Raw genomic sequence first — 20,737 nt, forward strand, 5'->3', positions numbered from 1 at the left:
ACACCATAAAGTTTGCCTGTAGATATCACAGCCTTGAAGTTATTTTAAATGCTGAGACCTTAAAACCCTAAAGATCCTCAAATCTGGGCTAAAAAAATGCATGTATGTTTTCATTCGAACACAAGCTGCTGCTGCATCTTTGATTTATCTTTGAAACAGATGTGTTTTGAGTTGAAGTTAGACTTCAAAGGAGGAAGTAAATGTTCAATAGAAAATATTTTTCTTATTCCGAATAGAGTCTGAAAGTATAAATTTTGCCCTGAATAGGTAAAATTGTATTCTAAAAGTTCCATTCAGAAGTTAAGAAACTGTTCAGAGATTCAGCTCAGAAAAGTATAGAAAATTACAGTTGTGAACCTTAGGCACATTTCTTCAACTGATCAGGTTCATAGGGTTAAGTAGGAAGATATAATATCTGGCTGTTAGGATAATTACATACTGAAATGCTTGAACACCCTGTCTGCAAAGTTTTTCAGCGAGTTTGACTTAATTTCCCCTATGTAGAACCCAGAAACAGTCTGATCCTCCTCCTTTGTTCTTCAGATTAAACACTTTATATCTGTGCTCAGCCTCCTTGATATTTTTGTCATTGTGTCTAGACACCCACCCTGACACATACGCAGGTGCATACATAGTCAGGCACCTTGCTGAAATCTCTCTTCGGTAAAGCCCTAGGCTAAATCCTGCAGTTTTCCTCTCATCCTCCCCAGCAAGTGTGAGACTTGCTCTCGCCTCTCAGCTTTGCCCAAGTTGTCCATGCTTGCAGCTTTGTTAGTGCTCCTTCCTGCTTTTTTTTTTCTATTTGTGCTTTTTACCAGCCTCTTTCTTGATCTCCTTTCCTTTATAATTCCTCAACTTCCCAGTCTCATGCTCAGCCTTACATTAGGCCCTCCTTCTTTGCTCTGTTCTACCAAAAGACTTCCCAGTCTTCCACCTGATGGAAGACATACTTCAGCAAGAAGCTGAAAGTCTGTATTTCCTCTAAATTATGGTTTCCGGGCACACATCTTACTTCCTATTAATAAAACAAGTATGTTGTGTGAGCAATGAGCAGTGTCAGGGTTTTGAACATCAATGCTCCATTCCATTTTAACTCTCAAAACCTTTATTATGATCCAACTGTATGATCATACATCCTGATGGACACAGAGAACGCTGGAAATTTTTCGGCGTGTGAATAGTCAACAGGAAGAGATTTATAATCGTATCTTAATAATATCCACGTCTTAATACCTTTGGCAGGTAGAGGAAAAATATGTCAATGTAATATTTGGAGAGATCTAGTTATTCAAGGTCAAGCTGATGTATATATGGAAAGTGATAGTATGTCTTATGTTTAACTTTATATCTTATTTATAGTACATTTTCTCCTTTTGTATCTTTATTGTGAAGACAACAATGTTAGTGATAAAGAAGATAAAGAACTGGCAGGAAGCTGTGTTTAACCATTCTATCATTTACATTGCTCTCAAGGCCTCTGTATAAATGAACTTTGAAGTGAATTTGACCACCTTTTAGTACGTAAGAAAGACTGATTTATACTCAAATGGGAATGGAAAGATTTTTCCTTTGGCTATATGTGTATAACTTTCTATTACTACATAAAATTGTAGTATATATATGTATTATAAAAGTAAAACTAAACAAACCTATATAAAAACTTATATGCTAGTTTTATTTATTGTGTATATAGCCATGTGCTCTTCATCTCCACCCTTCAAACAGTTCACCATTTTATAATATGTCTACAAATACAACAATAAAATTAGAATATTTTATATAAATATATGCTTTTTTTCCCTTAAATATTAGTAAACCAACCTGGACTGAAATAATTGTCTGAAAATAAATGAGTTTATTTTAAGCCTTATATATCCTTTTGGGTTACAACATTGCAGTATGCTCTGAATTCTTCTACTGCCTCCCACATCTGCTGTATGAACTCCCCTTTTTAATCAGGAAAAAAGACACAATAGCAAACCAAACCAACAAACCACCCCACCAAAAGTAATTTATAGAAGCCTAATTTTTTTACCACTGTTGATTTCACCATTCATCCTGGTTTTGCTTCATGTGTCACAATGGCTTTTAATTTCTGGACTTACGTGGAGTAGCCCAAATAGCATGAGAGATTGCACTTGCAGGATAAAGACATTCACAGATCAGTTTTTTCTTACTGTTCTAATAAGATTTCTGAACTTACTGTATCTTCTTTATTGCTTTCCTGTTATGTTCATCACTGTTATACATGATGATATTACGAGGAAGGAAACAGTGCAATATTCCAAGGTGTCAAAATGTGTGCAGTTGTGCCATAATTGGTGTAGAACAGTTGCAGTTGGCAGTAGCACTGAAATGTGCTTTTTTCCTCCTCAAATATTACTTTTGTTCCATTAGCATTTATCTCTAGATCCTGGTGTGCCAGTGGCAGAGAGGAGAAGCCTGTTCCTTAGCCCTCTCTAGGGAGTCCTTGCAAGCCTGAAGGCTGTGTTTAGAAAGTACACTAGAACTAAACTGATCAGCTTCTGCCTTGCAACTGGGATCTAATTCAACAACTGGTTTTGTACATGCTTTTTCCACATGCCCATCCTCATTCAGGGGCTCATCAACTCAGTGCATCCTTTTAAAAAAGGTGCCAGAGGAGTCTGGGTCTTGACCATAGAATGGTGGTCTGCCCATCCGAATTATATTATCAGAAGGGATTGCAGTGTCTAGTTCTAGCTCAGTACGTCTGCTTATACAGTGAGAACTGAGACCAGTTAAGCGACAGATCCTTCAATAGCAGTTTGTCTGTCCTGTTCCTTGCTTATCCTGAGGCTGAATTTAAAGTTCTGTCCTTGAAGTTCCTAGGTGTCCATGTGTTAGAGTATTTTGTAGTACTGTTTTAGTGAGCTGCTTCCTCTGTAAGGGAGTGGAGGGAAGTGTGAAGGAGTTATCCAGGCTATGAGGCACCTGCACACAGTGGCTACTGGCTTCGTCCCATCGTATAGCTCACATGTGGTCAGAGCTGCACAAAAGACACATAAAAGGATAAAGTCTCCATACAGGAGATTTTTTAGTCTAGACTAACAGAAGATTAGACACAGAATTTCATTATGAGACCAGAGGGTAGATCTGACTTCAGGTGTCATCTATTTTCTGATTGAAGTTAATATGCTTTTAAAAAAATGAATCAAAGGAATATTTCAATTTAAACTGTCTTGTGCAAGTGTCTCACTGACCTGAGAGATAACAAAATGTAAATGGTATTCAAACCTCTTAATTGCTGCCAATAGCAATTCTTTTGTTACTCTGCAAGGGAAATGGTAGAAGTATCTCTTTTAGAGAATAAAGCCCCAGGTAAAAAAGCAGTAAGTACCTCATTAGCAACACTGTGCTACAAGTGTGCCTAAGATCCCACGGACTTCAAGCCAAGTGTTAAAATAGGTTGTGTTGAATGGATGACTAAATTGTTCCAATGACAGTCTCTCTTTGATGAAAGGTGCCTAGAGCTACCCGTTCTTAGGTTTGCCTACCGTGCCCATCTGTCTTTTACTGTTCAATACAGTTCACTTCTCTCTCAATTGAGTATCTTCAAGGTGTTTGAAAGTTGGGTATTAGAGAATATAAAATAATAGCTCTTGCAGTAGGAGATTGTTAAAGTGATTGGGTATTTGTTTTAGTGAGCGTCACAGAGCACTAAAACAAATAAAAACCGCATTAGTTGTGAGTTACTGAAGGAGACATTCTGAACCACTGAAACTGGGTGAATTAAGCCTTGGAAATTTAAAATATACTTTGTGTGCTAGTATATATATATATATGTATATATTTATTACTTTTTATATATACTCTAAGCCAGACTGCAGGCATTTCCCTTTCATCCTCTGTATACTTAATAACTTTGTGAAATGCATTGAATGCTATGATAGAGAGATACCATAAAAGAAAAGTGCCTGGCCAATTCCTGTTTGCTTTGCTCACACAATTAGGTAGTGCCTGCATCAGTAAATCAAACAATGCTTTTTCCAGTACTCGATGAACTGATCTCTCAGCTGTCTTCGGCAACCAAATGAGAACACTTATAGGTCTCTCTTCCATATCAAGGATCCTCTAAAGTAAAAAAAAATAAAGCTCTTGCCTAAAGAAGCCACCTTCAAATGGGACAAACGTGTGATGGATGGAAAGGCAATTTGCTAGTCCAGCACAGGTGTCACTGAAGCCAGGTAGATTCCCAGTTCTGACAGTGAGTTTCATAATAATTCAAGGCACAATTCTGAGTTTGTGTCAATAAAAATGGTGCATAAAGTTGATTCACAAATGTATATTTTAAATACATCAATAAATAAAATCACATGCAATTAAGTAAAATCCAAGACATAATTTAAAAATAAAACAAAAATCCCTACTTTTTCTTCCAGTAGATACAAATGAAGAAGTTTATGTTTGATTCTCCTCACATATTTTAGCACTCACTTTCTGGGATGAAGAATGCATAGCACAGAAAGCATAGAAATCTTATTAAAATTTATTTGTCCTGCTAATTCTTTGCTTTATTTACAGTCTTTCACAAGGAAGAACATTCACTGAAATCATTCACTGGTATTTAAAGAGATGCAACTGTTCAAAGCATGCATGTGCTTCATACAGTCACATAAGCAAAAGAGTTTGCTAAAAATATCTTACTGCCAGTTCCCCAATCATACAGTATGGTCTTTTTGGAAGGGCACTGCAGACTAAATATGTTGTAGCCTATATATACCCTGGTTCCCTCAGCAGAGTTGGGGAATGCTTCTGGGCACAGGGACTCTAGCCCCTTCATCATTAGGTGACAACACAGTCTTAGCACCAGCTATAGCTCAGGCTGACAGCAACTCTCTCCCTGTCCCCCTTCTGGTGTTTGCACAGCCCAAGGACCACAAGAATAAAAGAATTAATGGACATGCACAGGAGCTTTCCATACCATCTGGAATTATCTGCAGAGACCCACTTAGAGCACATTTTTGGTAGATGGGATAGCTCATAGCATAACCACAATGCAGGGTGAATGCTATACTCTCACATGGCCCCAGGACAGGTTTGCCCAAGTGACATCTGGGATAAGGATTTTAGAAGTGAGTTTGCTACACATGAAGAGCAATCCTAATTAAGAAATGTTCAAGGTGTGCTCCTTGGCTCCTAAACCAAGATCTCTTCTTAAGACTTGATTTTCCTTGTCCACATTTCTCCTGGACTGTTGGCTTACCCTGTTACTACAGCAGCAGCTTAACTGCAGTTAATGTTCAGGTGACACTAACCAGAGCAACTGACCGGGACAGCTTTGTCAGAAACATTTCCTCACTAATGTTCCTCATTCCCTGTTGACTTCTTACTGGCCTGCACACCTAGGGCACTACAGCTCACTGACTGGACAAGTGCTGGCATGCTCTTGAGTCACTTGCCATACCTCTGCGCTTATTAGTTATGAAAGCACAGAGATTCTTCATGCCCTCCTATGACTAACATGGATTTAAGTACTCCTCAGTCCTAGCTGCAGCCTGTCCTTGCAGAGAAATCTTTTAGCAATAAACTTTCTTCCATAGAAACAACCTTATATAACAAGAAGTGGGTTTTTTGGTAGAACCAATGTCTGGTCCCACATGTTACCAGAATATCAAGTAGGCATTTGGAATTAAACAACTGGTACCACTGCTCAAGCTACCTGCCAACTTTAAAACTGTGCCAAGGAAATCATAACCCTAAAAGAAATCACCTAGAATGTATCTGGTTTTGGGATGTTCCCTCACTTGTATGTACAACAACCATTATAAATTACTGAAATGGCCACTAGTCACTATGCTTGATGCATTTCTCTAAATATGACCCACCTACAAACTTCCAAAGAAATGTAAAACTGATCTGTGCTAATAAAAGGAAGGGAGAGAGCTGAAGTTATTGAGAAGTCATAAAAGAGTGTGGAGAAGCTCAAAATTTCATATCATCATTTCGTAATGTCATGTTATAGATAGACCTTTTGGGACAATTTTCTTCAAGTTCTGCAATGAATAAGGTTTTTAGTCATCTGGAAGAAATTTGTGTGATTAACTCAGATGAAAAATGGATTAAACATAAAAAGTAATTAATTTTGTTGTAATCATAAATAAATTATTATTTTACTACTTCATCTAAACTGTTTTCTGTTTTTCACTTTTCTACATTATAAGCATTTGTTGAAAGTTTCCAAGATTTTTCATTATTTTAAATCATAATGGACTATATGACACCAATCAGCAAATTAACCAAGTATTTTGTGCATGGAGAAATAAGTAGATGCAAAATAATTCATGAGTGATCAATAAATATTTAATCATGAAGACACCAAATAATGTCCTCTTTAACAGCATACAAGTATGATGTTTAAAAGACTTATCAGTCAGAATTTTAGCTGTACAAAAATACTATATGATTCTGAGACAAATAATAAAAAAAAAAGACTCATGAATTACACATGGTCTGAAATTAGATCTTTAAAATCTGAATTTCTGTACATCTTTATTTGATACAATATGACTAGATGATTCTTAATACCATGTTATTTTTATGCATACAGCTTTTTCACTTCATAAAGGCAACTTATCTGTTCAGTGCCTGAAGGCAAGAAGTACACAGACTGGTAAATAGATGTTTATAATATTTTCTATCCCGTGCATGGCAAATTGGTCCTAATTAAGCAGGAACAAAGTGGTATTGATGCTTCCATGTGAAATAAAAAAACCCCTCACCACAAAGGGCCAATTTATGTTCTTGTTATTCACCACATGTGAAAATGCAATAGTTTTGGCATGATAAATGAGGATTCTTTGACAGCAATCCAGTGTCTACATACATTTGGAATTGGTTTTTTTGCTCAATATAATAACAAATATCTGATGTGGAGAAAATGCTCTCTTTTGGTTTTCTGACATGCTATGCTAGTTCACACTGCATTATATTACGTTGGATCATGAGCCAAGTAGTCAGGGAGGAGGGAAGGGAGAAGAGTGGGTGGGAAGGAGAGTGACTGTGTGACATAATCTAAAGAGAGATTTAAAATCACTGGAAGTACAGAGGAAGGAATGATATATCAGGAACCCCCATTAACTGCTGTAACTTTTGTTCAAAAGTGCATAGATCTTGACCCTTGCATTCCTTATGACTTATTTATAGCTTTCAGAGGCACAGTTTTACGTAGTGAGGCTGTGACAAGATACAGATGCAGAAGAGCAGCATCTGTGTGGCTTCCAGACCCTAAAATCTCAGTCACGGAGAAACTCTTAGTAAATGTACCACCATTAAAAAACAAAGAACAAAATACAAAATCCCTGACAGGGTTTAGAATAGACAGTTAATACTCAGTAAAGAATGACAAAAAACCACTCTGCAGTTCTTAATAATTTACCAGTGGTTTATTGTCCTCTTACATGATATAACACTTCTGTAATTTATTTTTCTTTAAAGTCATGTAATGACTAAGTTGTTTTCTTCCTACAGAACGGAGAAAAGAAACCGCATCAGGCTAAAAGAGTTTAAAATATTTAATGCAGGTGGCAAGAAGGAAGTGTAATAGAAATAGTTGTGGAAACCGTTCAATCATCCATTTACTTGTGGAAATTTCAATTTCTCTACATTCTAACAATTGAAACAATTACTTAAGATGCTAGACCAGATACCTTTTACAAATTCTGAGTATGATACCCAACAATAAGTGTGCAAGGCATAATTGGCACATCAGCTGGCAGGGGCTGATGAGGTTGTAACTGTCTCTCTTTGTCTAGACTCTTCTGATTACATCCAATTTGCTTTCCCTTTTTACTAAGAAACTTGACTTCCATATTTTGGTAATGTTATCATACTCTTTCTCTAACTGATTGTATTTACATTTCCTTATATCAGATTGAGTTTAGAGAAAATCAACTAAAAGCAAGTTTTCTCTGTTAGGTTTTTTCATCATCATCCGGCAAGTTTCTGAGACACTTGCTGTCATTCTTTATGCTCTAGTTTGCATCCAGACTTCTCCCAACAGTAATTAAGAAAAATTAGATAGAAATGTAAAACTGAGACCTTAAGTAGTATTCTGTGTGGGGCAAAAGAGAAATAAGCTGGGAGCTTAAGACTGCTGCATTTGAACTGCTCTTGCGCATTTCACCTATTGGAAATCTGAGACAAGTTTTTTTAAATATTGTGAAGTGCTATGCACTTGATCTAGAGTGTGTGTTGAGAAACAGCAAAAATAGAGGTGGTCTTTAGATCCAAGTCCAAAGTTTCTGTAGCTCAATTCTCAGGTTTCTGAATGTTTACCATGGGTTTACTTTTCTAAAAAAAACCAAGCACGGAATTTTTCTTTTCCCTGTATCATTGTGAAAGAAAGATGTTGAACAGGGGAGGATGGTTTGGCTAGGGTGATTCACCCACGCAAAAGAACTGGCCAACAGCCCACATTCCAGGTTGATAGCCCTCAGAAGACTGTGGGGTGGAGGTGTGGAGTTTTTTGCTTTCTCCTCAGGAAACATCAAGACACTTCACTTTTGCCCTGACTCAGGCAAGGTGTGTGTTGGAGGGGTCCGAGGTTCACTTTATTTTTGGCCTGGTCACCTGGCTGCTTCTGGTCCTGGTTTACCTCTCTTTTCCTTCTCCCTGTTCTGCCCCCAGCGTAGACCTGCTTGGATTTCATCAGAGAGGCTTGACCCATCTGCAGAGGAACCTTTTGGGGAGGAGGGTGCCCTTTCCCTCCTCCTGTCCTGTGTTGCCAGTGGCTTGTGCCTGTGAGAAATATCTCTAATTAAAATTTCGGAGATGATCAAATAAAGTGAAACAGAGAACTTTTTTAATGGGTGCACCGGACTTGTGACCAGGTCCGAGCACACCCTGAATGGGAGGGATGAGCCCTTTCAAGACCCTTTGATTTACATAACCACTCCCTCGCTCCTCTCATGCCAAGCCTCGCTCTTTTCTTCCTTAAAAGGCGATACAGTTTTCTTCTTGCAGTCCATGGGTTGTTTTAACCAACCTATCAAGTTGTTTCCCTGCCCCTGGCTGCAGTGAGCCCAGACTGGTCTTACTGCCTTACATACTTTCCAACCTGCCTTCACACCGTAACTGTAAGTAACGGTAAGTAACTGTAAGCAACCCCATAAGCAGAACAGTAAGCAGCCCCACAGTCCTCGACCACAAAATGGCTCCCCAACTCCCCAGATAAAACGGCCTCCAGGCATCTCAGCATGAGGCAACCATGGAAACCCCTGCTTGTAATAAAACTGTCTTATTCATTTCCTACAGTGCCCATTGACAAAAGGGGGGAAATCCCAGCCACAGCCAGTTGCAGTGTCATGGTTTGAGATCTCCAAAATTCTAATTCCCTAGCTCCATTCCCCCTCCCACATCTCAACCTAATGTGGGATGATTTTTTTTTCCAGAAAAAACACAACAGACTCAAAGTTGGGGGAGAGGGAATATATTACAATGACTGTACAAATAAATACTGCAATACATTGTATACAACCTTAGCCATCTCTACCATGACATAAGTATTTACAGTGGATCAGATCTCTTCTCCCTTCCAAATAAAAGTCCATGAGGGAAGAAGGACAGATCCCTTCTACTCTCAGAAACAGCAATGTCTCTAAGGCAGCAGGTTCTCTCTTCTTTTCTTGCAGCAGCTGATAGCTGGATCTCTGTCAGCACACATGAGGGGGGAATCTAAGCCCCTTGCAGCCCCTCCACGCAGGTGAAGGGTCTTCTGTGGGCTGCGTTCACCCCAGACAAAGGTCACTATCACCACGTCATATCACGAAGCACAGGAGTCTTCGTGATGGTCTGGTATCTTCAGGGGATTTCAAGCCCCTTGCAGAGCTTCTGTGCCCTACCTCGAGATGGCTGCGAGCTTCTTTGTATCTTGCAGCAAGGGAGGGCCCCAAGGCCAACCTCCTACACTGTCCTGGCTGAGCTCTCAGGACAACCGAGCTTCTTAGCTCTTCTCTCCATTTAGGACTTCTAATCAGTAAGAGTCCACCCCCTCCATTTTTGGAGGGATCTCAAGAAAGTTTAGGGGAGTTTTGCAGTTCTTACCCCCAGACTTCCTCTTTGCAGCTTGCAGAAGTTCTGTCTGCTTTGCTGCATGTTTGTTTGCTGCTCTCTTCGGCTCTCTGTCTCCTTCCAGGAGTTCTCTCTGTGTGCTGCATGGCTTTGTTGCTTCGCCTTATCTCTTCTGGCTCTGTGCCACCGTTTCTCCAGTCAGTGCTGGTCTGTCGCTACTCCTGCCGCTGTCCACGGTGGAGAAACATCTCCCGGTTTAACTACAGACACTTAGCCCAGTCTAACACTGTTCCAAGTCTCTGCAGTCCCCCCAGTTGGGGGCCGGGGGGGGTCAGAGCCCCGAGGGGCGAGCCCCTTTCCTCGTGGTGTCAGAACATGGTTACCACTTCTTCACCCCAACTACCACTCTTCTCTTCTGTTTGGTTGTGATATGTTTATGTTTTGCAGAAGCACTCATTGGACAAAACTTCAAAACTCCCAGGGCCACCACCCCCTGGGGTTTTACCACTTTCAACTGCAGGGGGAAAACCTGGTTCAAACCACTACATGCAGACAGCGTGAGTTATTGTGGGAAGAACCCTTTTTTCCCTCTTTTCCCTTCCCCTTCTTGGTGTGTGGGAGATCTCCATTTTCAGCTTCTCCTGTGCGCTGGGGCCCCACGCGGTGACCGCCAGAGCCCAACAGCGTCCCCTGTTGACCAACACCGAGCAACTGCAGGGGCTGCTCCTCCAGTGATCCAACAGCACCCCCTCCAGATCGTGGTTAGAATTGCGCCGAAAGACAGAAAGTACCGAACTGGTTTTTTTCCTTTTTTTGAAGGGGACTTTCTGGTACAGAATTATTGTTTAGTTGTTTTTGTGTTCTTTTGTTGTTCTGCCAATACACATATATCCTTTAATAAAGGGCTGTTGTTTTTTCTTTCTCCATACTTCCTCAATTGGAGCCTCTTAATTTCGGATTTACAATTGTTTAGAGGGAGTAGCTTGGTCTTCCTCATAACTCATCCTCCTTAGCAAAACACTTCAGTCTCATTAAACCAGGACAATGTTATAAAAATAGAAATTTTCTATACACATTGAAAAACACAATGATAACACTGTAAAATCTTTCTGCAAGATGAAAAAAACCCAAACCCACAACCTCTTCTTGAGTTGCAGAATACCTTAAAAGACAAAGGTCATTCTTCTATCTGCTCAAAATGCTGCTCTTGACTCAAATGCTGGTGAAGTTCTGTGAGACAAGCTCCATCTCACAGAAATAGCTCTGCTGCTTTAGTAGGAACAGCATGTCACAGTCTTCTCCGTGGAAAGGAAGCTGGTTAATCAGTGTATAAATTTGATTAAGGAAGTATTTTCTAGTTGGTTGAAGTGACTCCTCACCCTACTTTTTAAAAATAATTTTGGAATTCATGTTCTTCAAGTATAGATATTCGAAGACATAGAGGGACCCTTTTGCTTTCAAAATGCAAAGGATAAATAAATGGCCCTGGGGCAGTAAATGAACAAAATTTTAGCTGCAGAAAATTAGGAAAGCCAATGCACAAAGCTATGCTTATCCAAAAGGGACACAAGACAGAACAGAATTTTCTTCCAGCTAAGTTCATTTTAAACTGTGGCAGCAAAATACCTCCACCATCTGACTAATTCAGACCACAGAATTTAAAAATTGCCAGGGGCAATAGAATAGGTGAAAAGAATTGCAGTATGGAATATTCTATTTTTCATTTTTATTTGGAAAATCCAGTCTTTTTCTATTTTAATGGTGATATTCTTCACAGCATGAATATTCTGCCTTTCAGTCAGCTAAGCCAATCCTTTAGGAGGCTTTCCAGAATACTCTCAATATGCAAATGTTGTAATAAAACCCATTTTGCTTGAGTATGCAAATCTGACATATATTAAATAATCATAAGCCTGAAACATATTTTCATTGAAATGAGAAAATATGTCAGCAATGTAAGCAAAGAAAAACCTAATTTAGCTCTAGTTGTCTCTAACTGTGCAAGACCAAGCTCTACACTGAGCTGAATTCCTTCAGATTCCTGGTTTTTGCTCACATACTATTTGCTCACTCTATTTATTATTATACTTTTATTCTCTTACCCTTCTGCTGTCTCTGGTTTCCTCTTGTGTGGTGGATTGCATCAGGCATTTTTACCACAGTGGTCTTACATCATTAAATGTTTCTGAAGCTCTTCCATCTTCCAAACTCACCATTAATTATCTTGCACATACCAGCATTGATGGCCTAATTTTTACCTTCTCTCCTCTACCTTTTTAACTGATATTATTGGTCCTATTTCTTCTGAAAATAAGTAAAAAGCAGCACTGCAACAGTGGGCATGTTGTACTGAAGTGAAAAGTAGCCTGTGAAGCCTCTGCTTTTGCACACAACATCAGTACATCTGGCAAACATCTGGAGACCGGTATCTCTGTATCATTGTTAATTAGTATGAGTCTTATTATCTCATTGTTTCCTTGATTACTGGTATCATCTACTTAGTGTCCTAAAAATGTCTTAAGAATAGCCACAATCTTTGTTCCTAGGGCTCATTTTCAACATCAGTTTGCTATTTAAGGTCTAAACCAGTTCATGGTCAGCTGTTTCCTCTCCAAGATAAATGACACAGAAGTCTTTACATTATAAATCATTTTGATATTTATTCTGTTTCTATGGAGCACTTAGCTCACCAATGTTTTTAGGCATATGCCATAGAGAACAGCAAATGAAGGAATAAATAAGTGTCTGTAATCTAGGATGTTTCACAGATCACAGAATACGCTGAGTTGGAAGGGACCCACAAAGATCATCGAATCCAACTCCTGGCCCTGCAAAGGACCATCCCCAAGAGTCACACCATGTGCCCAAGCGTATTGTTCAAACACTTCTTCAACTCTGTCAGGCTTTGTCCTGTGACCACTTCTCGGGGGAGCCTGTTGCAGTGCCCAGCCACCCTCTGGAGGAAGAACCTCTTTCTAATACTCAACCTAAACCTCCCCTGACACAACTTCAGGCCATTCCCTCAGGTCCTGTCACTGGTCACCACAAGGAAGAGCCTACCCCTCCTCTTCCTCTCATGAGGACATTGTAGACTGCAATGAGGTCTCTCCTCAGTCTCCTCCAGGCTGAACAGACCAAGTGACCTCAACCACTCCTCAGATGGCTTTCCCTCAAGGCCCTTCACCATCTTTGTTGCCCTCCTTTGGGCACTCTTTAAGAGCTTAATACGTTTCTTATATTTTGGTGCCCAAAACTGCACACAATATTCAAGGTGAGGCCATACCAGTGCGGAGCAGAGTGGGACAATCACCTCCTTTGGCTGGCTGGCAATGCTGTGCCTGATGCCCCCAGGACACAGTTGGCCCTCCTGGCTGCCAAGGCACTGGTGAATCACATTCAACTTGACACCGACCAGGACCCTCAGGTCCCTTTCTATGGTACTGCTTTCCATTATCTCATTCCCAATCTGTACATACATCCAAGGTTAACCCATTCCAGGTGCAGAATCTGGCACTTTCCCTTGTTGAACTTCATATGTTTTTGGTTGGAATTATGGTGTAGAATATTCTCGATCATTGTCTTTTGGTGAGCAGAGAAATAAAAGGGTTTGTGTACTTAAACTTCATGCCAGAAGAGATCCATACAGAGTTTTTTGGAGTTACCAGAACTACTCATAGTTTTCAATTTGGTGAGAGTGAGAGAAGGGAATCATAGAATAATAGAATCATAGAATCAGCCGGGTTGGAAGGGACCTCTGAGATCATCAAGTCCAAACCTTGATCCAACACCACCGTGGTTACTAGACCATGGCACTAAGTGCCACATCCAGTCTCCTAAAAACCTCCAGGGACGGAAAATCCACCACCTCCCTGGGGAGCCCATTCCAATGTCTGATTACCCTCTCTGTAAAGAATTTCTTCCTAATATCTGACCTTAATCTCCCCTGGCAGAGTGTAAGACCATGCCCTCTTGTCTTACTGATAGCTGCCTGGGAGAAGAGACCAACCCCCACCTGGCTACAACCTCCTTTCAGGGAGTTATAGAGAGCGATGAGGTCTCCCCCGAGCCTCCTCTTCTCCAGGCTGAACCCCAGCTCCCTCAGGCTCTCCTCATAGGACTTGTGCTCTAGTCCCTTCACCAACCTTGTTGCTCTTCTCTGGACCTGCTCCAGCATCTCAGTGTCCTTCCTGAACTGAGGGGCCCAGAGCTGGACACAGTACTCGAGGCGTGGCCTCACCAGCACTGCGTACAGGGGAAGAATCACTTCCCTGGTCCTGCTGGTCACACTGTTCCTGATCCAGGCCAAGATGCCATTGGCCTTCTTGGCCACCTGGGCACACTGCTGGCTCATGTTCAGCTTCCTATCAATCCAAACTCCCAGGTCCCTTTCTGTCTGGCTGCTCTCCAGCCACTCTGTCTCCAACCTGTAGTGGTGCATGGGGTTGTTGTGGCTAAAGTGGAGGACCTGGCACTTGGCCTCGTTGAACCTCATCTCGTTAGAATCAGCCCAACTCTCCAGCCTGCCCAGGTCCCTCTGCAGAGCCCTCCTGCCTTCCAGTAGGAAAAGACCTACTGTTATGCCTCTGTGGACATGAGCATGCCTACAAGGGCTGGTTCAGGTCCTGTAAGCCACTGATCCTCTGCACTGAAGCGTGAGCAAATTGATGCAGAAGTGAGGGATGCCCAGGTGATGTCTGGAGGCAGGAGGTTGGGTGCAGATCTGAATGAGCCTCAAGACAGCTGAGCTCAGGGCAGGTGGGGTGAGAGAGCATTTTTGGATGGCTGCAAAGAAACCTACCAAGGCCATTCTGAGCTAGAGAATGCCTACACCATTGGCGTCAACACTGATTGGGGCTGGCAATGGACAATAACTGAAATGCTATGCCCAAGTGGATAGTGTGAATTCTTGAAAAAAAGTTGTTTCACAGGGGTTAAAGATTGATTTAATGTTTAAACATGGTGCAATCATAGTGTCCAATTTCAGGCAATGAGACAAAGGCAGGAAGGGGGAAGTATATTGTGAATAAGAGATTGCAATCAGACTTTTGGGATGATTTACCATAGCCTTTGTATTTTCATTCCCTGTTACATACATCTTCTGCATGCTAGTCTGAAAAGGGATTAATAGGATTTCTGTTCAGTGTGTCTGCTGCCATTCCCTATCACCACAGTTGCCTGTGAATAATTCATACAATCTAATGTACTTCTTTTTAATTCTGTAACACCAGGACATTTAATTTACGTACAAAATAAGAAAGGAGATTCCTTTTATCAGATCAGTGAATTAGCTCTGAATGGAAAATTATCTTACTGGTTAGTGGATTCTCACTGTCATTAACCCCCTTATGAAGAAATAACAAAAGGCTTTTTGTTGTTGATGTTGGAGATTTTTAGGGTTTGGGGGACATATATACATACATTTTTTGTCTGGGCTACTCTGTAATAATTTCTAATGAATAATTCAAATGGCATGGGAAACCAAAGCTGCTAGAGACTCCCTTTCTCATTATTAATTGTAGATTTCCTCTTCTATTAGTATTACTGCACTGAAAGTTCATACTGAAGAAATCTAAAGAGTGTGACTTAGAGCATTTTTAATTCTTCATCATCTGCCAAAGGTGTGATGAAATTGCCTTGGGTTATGTGCACAGATCTTCCCATGAGATGTAAAACTAAAAAGACTTCTTCTCTTTCTCAGGGAGATTTTGTTTTACTTCAGACGAATAGCGACACCAGGGATTTTCCTTCTTCCTCTCTGAAAGCTAACTTAACTTTCTTCATATGATTGCATGATGATTAACTTCAGCAATAAAAGAGCATTAATCTCAGGATATGAATAGCACACTTTGATGTTGCTCATGGCCAAAATGTATCACCCATTCATTTAAATATCACAGAAAAAGCATCTACTTTCAGGAACATTTGAATATTTGAATTTTTTTCTCTGAGTTATTATAACAGGTATGATAAGTTTTTAATGAGCTTTAAGCTTATTTTAATTTATTTTACTTTGTGCAAATAACCCCAAGCTTTTTGTTTTGGAATCCCAGGCAAGTATTTAATCTGAGAGAAATTCCAGAAAATTGTCTCAGTCCTCACACAGGAGACAGAGCAACTCCTCACAATCTATAAATTGCCATAATTTGTTGCAGTTTTGCACCACCTAAGGAATGGATATAAAATAAATCCGGGTTTATCTGACAGCTTGAACTCAACTTTTCCATTAACATTAAAAGAATGACTAATTTTTTTAACAATGATATTACAGCTATACTGAAATATGTGAAGGAATATAGGAATGAGAATAGATGAAATCCCACACTTCTATCTGTGTTTGAGTGACAAGACAAGAAAAGTGATAGCCATAGACATTGCTGTTATTCCCCTGTCAGTTAGACCTGTTAGGGTGTGATAATTGAGGTACCAGCTGAATCTTAGTTCATGCAGCAATGGCTTACTGGTTGGAAGGCTCACAAGGCCCAAAGATTTCAGATTTGTAGTTCATGGCTCATCCTGGAACATACTACTATATATAAGGAGTAAATGTGTGCAGCCAAAACACAACGCACAATTTATCTCAGTGAATATCACGGAGATAAGTTGTAATAAAATAAGGCTACACAAAGTTTTGTATGCCCCACAGCAGGGAGCTGCAGCCATACTCCAATGTCAACTATTGTGAGAATAACAATAAGGCAAGGATCTGAGGTATTATTAGATTTAGGTCATAACTAAGGTAGTGCTGAAATAAGCCTTCTCTACCTGTTTTGTATTCTATAAATCATCTTATACACTACACAATGTATACAAATGTGAAGATCTTCAAAACTGTGTTTGTTCAGAACTCATACCAGCATTAGAAGCAGTTCTTAGCACTGTACCATGCAAGAATTTGAATAGAATGTTTTAAAATAATGATTTTTTTAAGATCCCTAACTAAGCATGAACATGGGGACATTTTTCTAAATATATATATAAATAAAAACATATGTAAGACTCTATTGCTGCATTATTGGCATAAGTTGAAGTCAACTGAAGTTAAACTGTTCATAAGCAACAAAACCAGGTTCAAGAATCCTGCCTCTGGGTCTGCTGCTCTAATAAATCTGTAAGAGTGTATTATAACTAAGTTATAGAAACAGGCATCCAACTTGACTTATTTTTGCTGTGTACTGTGAACGAGAAATATTGCCTGTGTTATGCATGAAAGAAGGGATGCAGGAGAAGGATTGTTTAGGTAAGCTGTAAGATGACATGACCACAGTCTTTGCTAAAACTATCAGACACCTATTTAGTTATATACTAATTAGTTGTTTGAAATTTTCAGAAATTTCTGTGGTTACCAGGACAACTCAACCTTTTACACATTATCTTTTAGACAGAATTTGTACAATAAGCCCACAGGGAGGTGAATGACTCATCTGCCAATAATGTTGGATTGTCAACAGTAGCAATAACACACAAAGGTAAGCACCTCTGACATTGCTCTCTTCTCAAAGTTTGCTTAATTGTCAAATCTCCCACCGTGTTAGTAAAGAAGTGATTATGAGAAGTGTCTGGAAACATGTTAAAATAAAAGGTAGATGATCTATTGAAACTAATCAGGACTCATTAACACACATCCCAACACCCCCAAAATAGCAAAGGAAAGCTCTGATGCAGGGAGGAACATGGAGATAAAAATGCATTTTTTTTCTCTAAGTGGCAACAGGATAACTCACTTCCGAAGACCAATTAATATGATGGACTATTATTGTTTACTTGGCATACATATGATAAGGCCCTAATTTATCTTTGCTAGTGTATTGGGTTTGTGTGGCCAGGTAGCACACCAGGTATGAGTTTGTGTAGCAGGAGGGCTACAGGAGAGGCCTCTGTGAGAAGCTGTGAGAAGCTTCTCCCATGTCTGGCAGAGCCAATACCAGCTGGCTCCAGGACAAACTTGTCACTGGCCAAAGGTGAGCCAATCAGGAGTGATACTAACACTAATAACACAATATGTGATAACATATTTAAGAAGGAAAAAAGAAGTTGTGCAGATGAAAATTGCATCCAGGAAAGAGTGTAGTGAGAACATAGGAACAACTCTGCAGACACCAAGGTCAGTGGAGAAGGAGGGACAGGAGGTGCTCCAGGCACCGGAGCTGAGATTCCCCTGCAGCCCATGGTAGAGACTGTGGTGGAGTAGGCTGTCCACCTGCAGCCCATGGAGGGCCACAGGAGAGCAGAGATCAACCTGCAGCCCTTGGAGGAGACCCAGAGTAGGTGGATGCCCGAAGGAAGGTGTGACACTGTGGGAAGCCCACGCTGGAGCAGAGTCCTGGCAGGGACCTGATGACCTGTGAAAAACTGACCCATGTTGTAGCAGTTTGTGAAAAACTGTTGCCTGTGGGATGGACTCACGTTGGAGAAGTTCATGAAGGACTGACTCCCATAGGAGGGATCCCACACTGGAGCAGGGGAAGGACTCCTCTCTCTGAGCAGTGGCAGAAATAATCTGTGATGAACTGACCATAACCCGTATTCCCCATCTCCATGTGATGCTGGGTGGGGAGGAGGAAGAATTTGAGAAGGAGGGAGGAGTGGGGGCAATACATTTTTAAGATTTTTTTTACTTCTTATTATCCTGCTCTGATTTTGTTAGTAAGAAATTTAATTAATATCTCCACTTGGAGTCTGTTTTGCCTGTGACAGTGACTGGCAAGTGATCTCTCCCGGTCCTTATCTCAACTCATGAAGCCTAAATTATATTTTCTGTCCTCTGTCCAATTGCAGAGGGGAGTGATAGAGTGGCTTTGGCAGGTACCTGGCGTCCAGCCAGGGTCAACTCACTACAACCGGCTACCCAAATCATCAAATAAAAGTTAATTAAAACTCCTAAGAACTTGGTACTGATAGTTGTCCTCTGTAGAAGATGGAAGCTGTTATGAAACTTCTGCAACAATAAATGTTCTTTTACAATTAGGGTCACAGAGACAAGCAGGAGCATCAGTGTTAAAAGTTCTTTGTGTGAAAAATCAAGAGGTGCATGTAGACTCTCAAGGGATACAGTCAGTCTGCTGAAGATCATAGACAACTGTTTCATTTCAAAGGCTCAAAATAAAATTTTGAAAATCATTGGGAAACTGTAGCCCTACACTAGACCATTGAGACACTGCTTTTCTCTTGGTGGATGCAAAATGATTCATGTAAAACCTTACAATAAATCCCTAGAAATGTTAAATATTTTGCAGGAGTATCCCAAGCCAGCCTGCAGAGGGTTATGGGTAGGTAAAATTCTTGCTCTGCTCTTAGCAAAACTTTGAGTGCTATGCTAGTGTTATTTCTACTGTGCTATACTGGTAATTCATCTACCATTAAATAAATAACTAAAATCCTTTATTTCTGTAAAAAACCCAAACAAACAACAACAAAAAAAAGCTCCCAGAACATCAATATTTCCAAAGAGTTATCACTCTCAGATCCAAGGTGGAGTTAGAAAGAAGGCACAGGTTTCACAATGATCTAGCATTGTGCTTGTGCCTGTACTTTGTTGAATGCTCTTCTGTCAAACTCCCCTGTTAGTGGGCACTGCTCTGTGGGACAGGTTAACAGATTTTTGTCATCTTGTTGCACAGCTGAGGTGCTGTGCCAAAAAAAAAAAAATTTAGTGTTCAGTTACAAAAGTTAAAAACTCTGTCATGTAGTGCTTCATGTTTTGTTGGAAGAAAAGAAATGGAATTGCACAGAAACTAAGAAATGTACCATTTTGTCTTCCTGTGTATTCATATACGTGGCATAAACGAGTGTTATTTATACCTACACTGAAGTGTTTTAGCACTTAAATATAAATCCTTCTAAGGGAATTAGGGAATTCTAATAGACATGATGTTCAGATATATTTTTTAAAAATGACAATGCAGTCACCATTTGAGCTTATTTGTGTAAAATGTTATGACATTGAAACAATCTGCTTAGCGGTAAATCAGAGGGGAAATACATCTGTGTGACTTTAAATCTACGGAATGGGGCTCCAAGAATTCCGGATCCATCAATCAGTAGCTTACATTGCTACCTAAAGTGTCTTTAACATACAAAGACTTCTTAGATAATTTTTTGGCACTAAGCCTGTATTCAACTCAATATATCATCTGCAAACATGCAAATTACTTGGCTTCCAATGTGTCTCCTATAGAAGGTTCATTCTAATTAAATTTAAAGGCAGACTGGGGTTTTTTAATTAGAATGAATTATAAAAATGTTGCTGTTTATGTTTATGGTTCTTTATGCTTTACAGTGTAAAAATGCATTGTAATTTCTAAAATTAGTTCAAACACTGGTTGCACATTTTATTTATGCCTCTGCACTGCACTAAAACCATAAATGGTTGGTACTGTCACGAGAATGAGAAGGCTATAAAACTAGTTAAATTAGAATACAGTATAGTGTGAGAGTGCATGTGCGTGTATGGATGCATGCACATAAGAGAGAGAAAAATACGAGGTAAAATATAGTAGCTGTATGTTAAAATTATTTTCTTAGATGAATGGACTATGCCATATTAAATTTATTAAAATGTATTTATGGAACATTAAATATAAGACTAATTTCTGATAATTGAAATAAATTAAAAAATTGCCCAGGCTACCAATCAAGAACACTTTCTGTGCCTGTATGGACTGTGGAGTGAATTCTGATCTCTCTTACTCTGGTCAAATTCTATCAAAGC

This window comes from Corapipo altera, unplaced genomic scaffold, assembly GCF_003945725.1.
Source record: "Corapipo altera isolate COAL_440 unplaced genomic scaffold, ASM394572v1 24, whole genome shotgun sequence".
In the NCBI taxonomy this organism is placed as follows: domain Eukaryota; kingdom Metazoa; phylum Chordata; class Aves; order Passeriformes; family Pipridae; genus Corapipo; species Corapipo altera.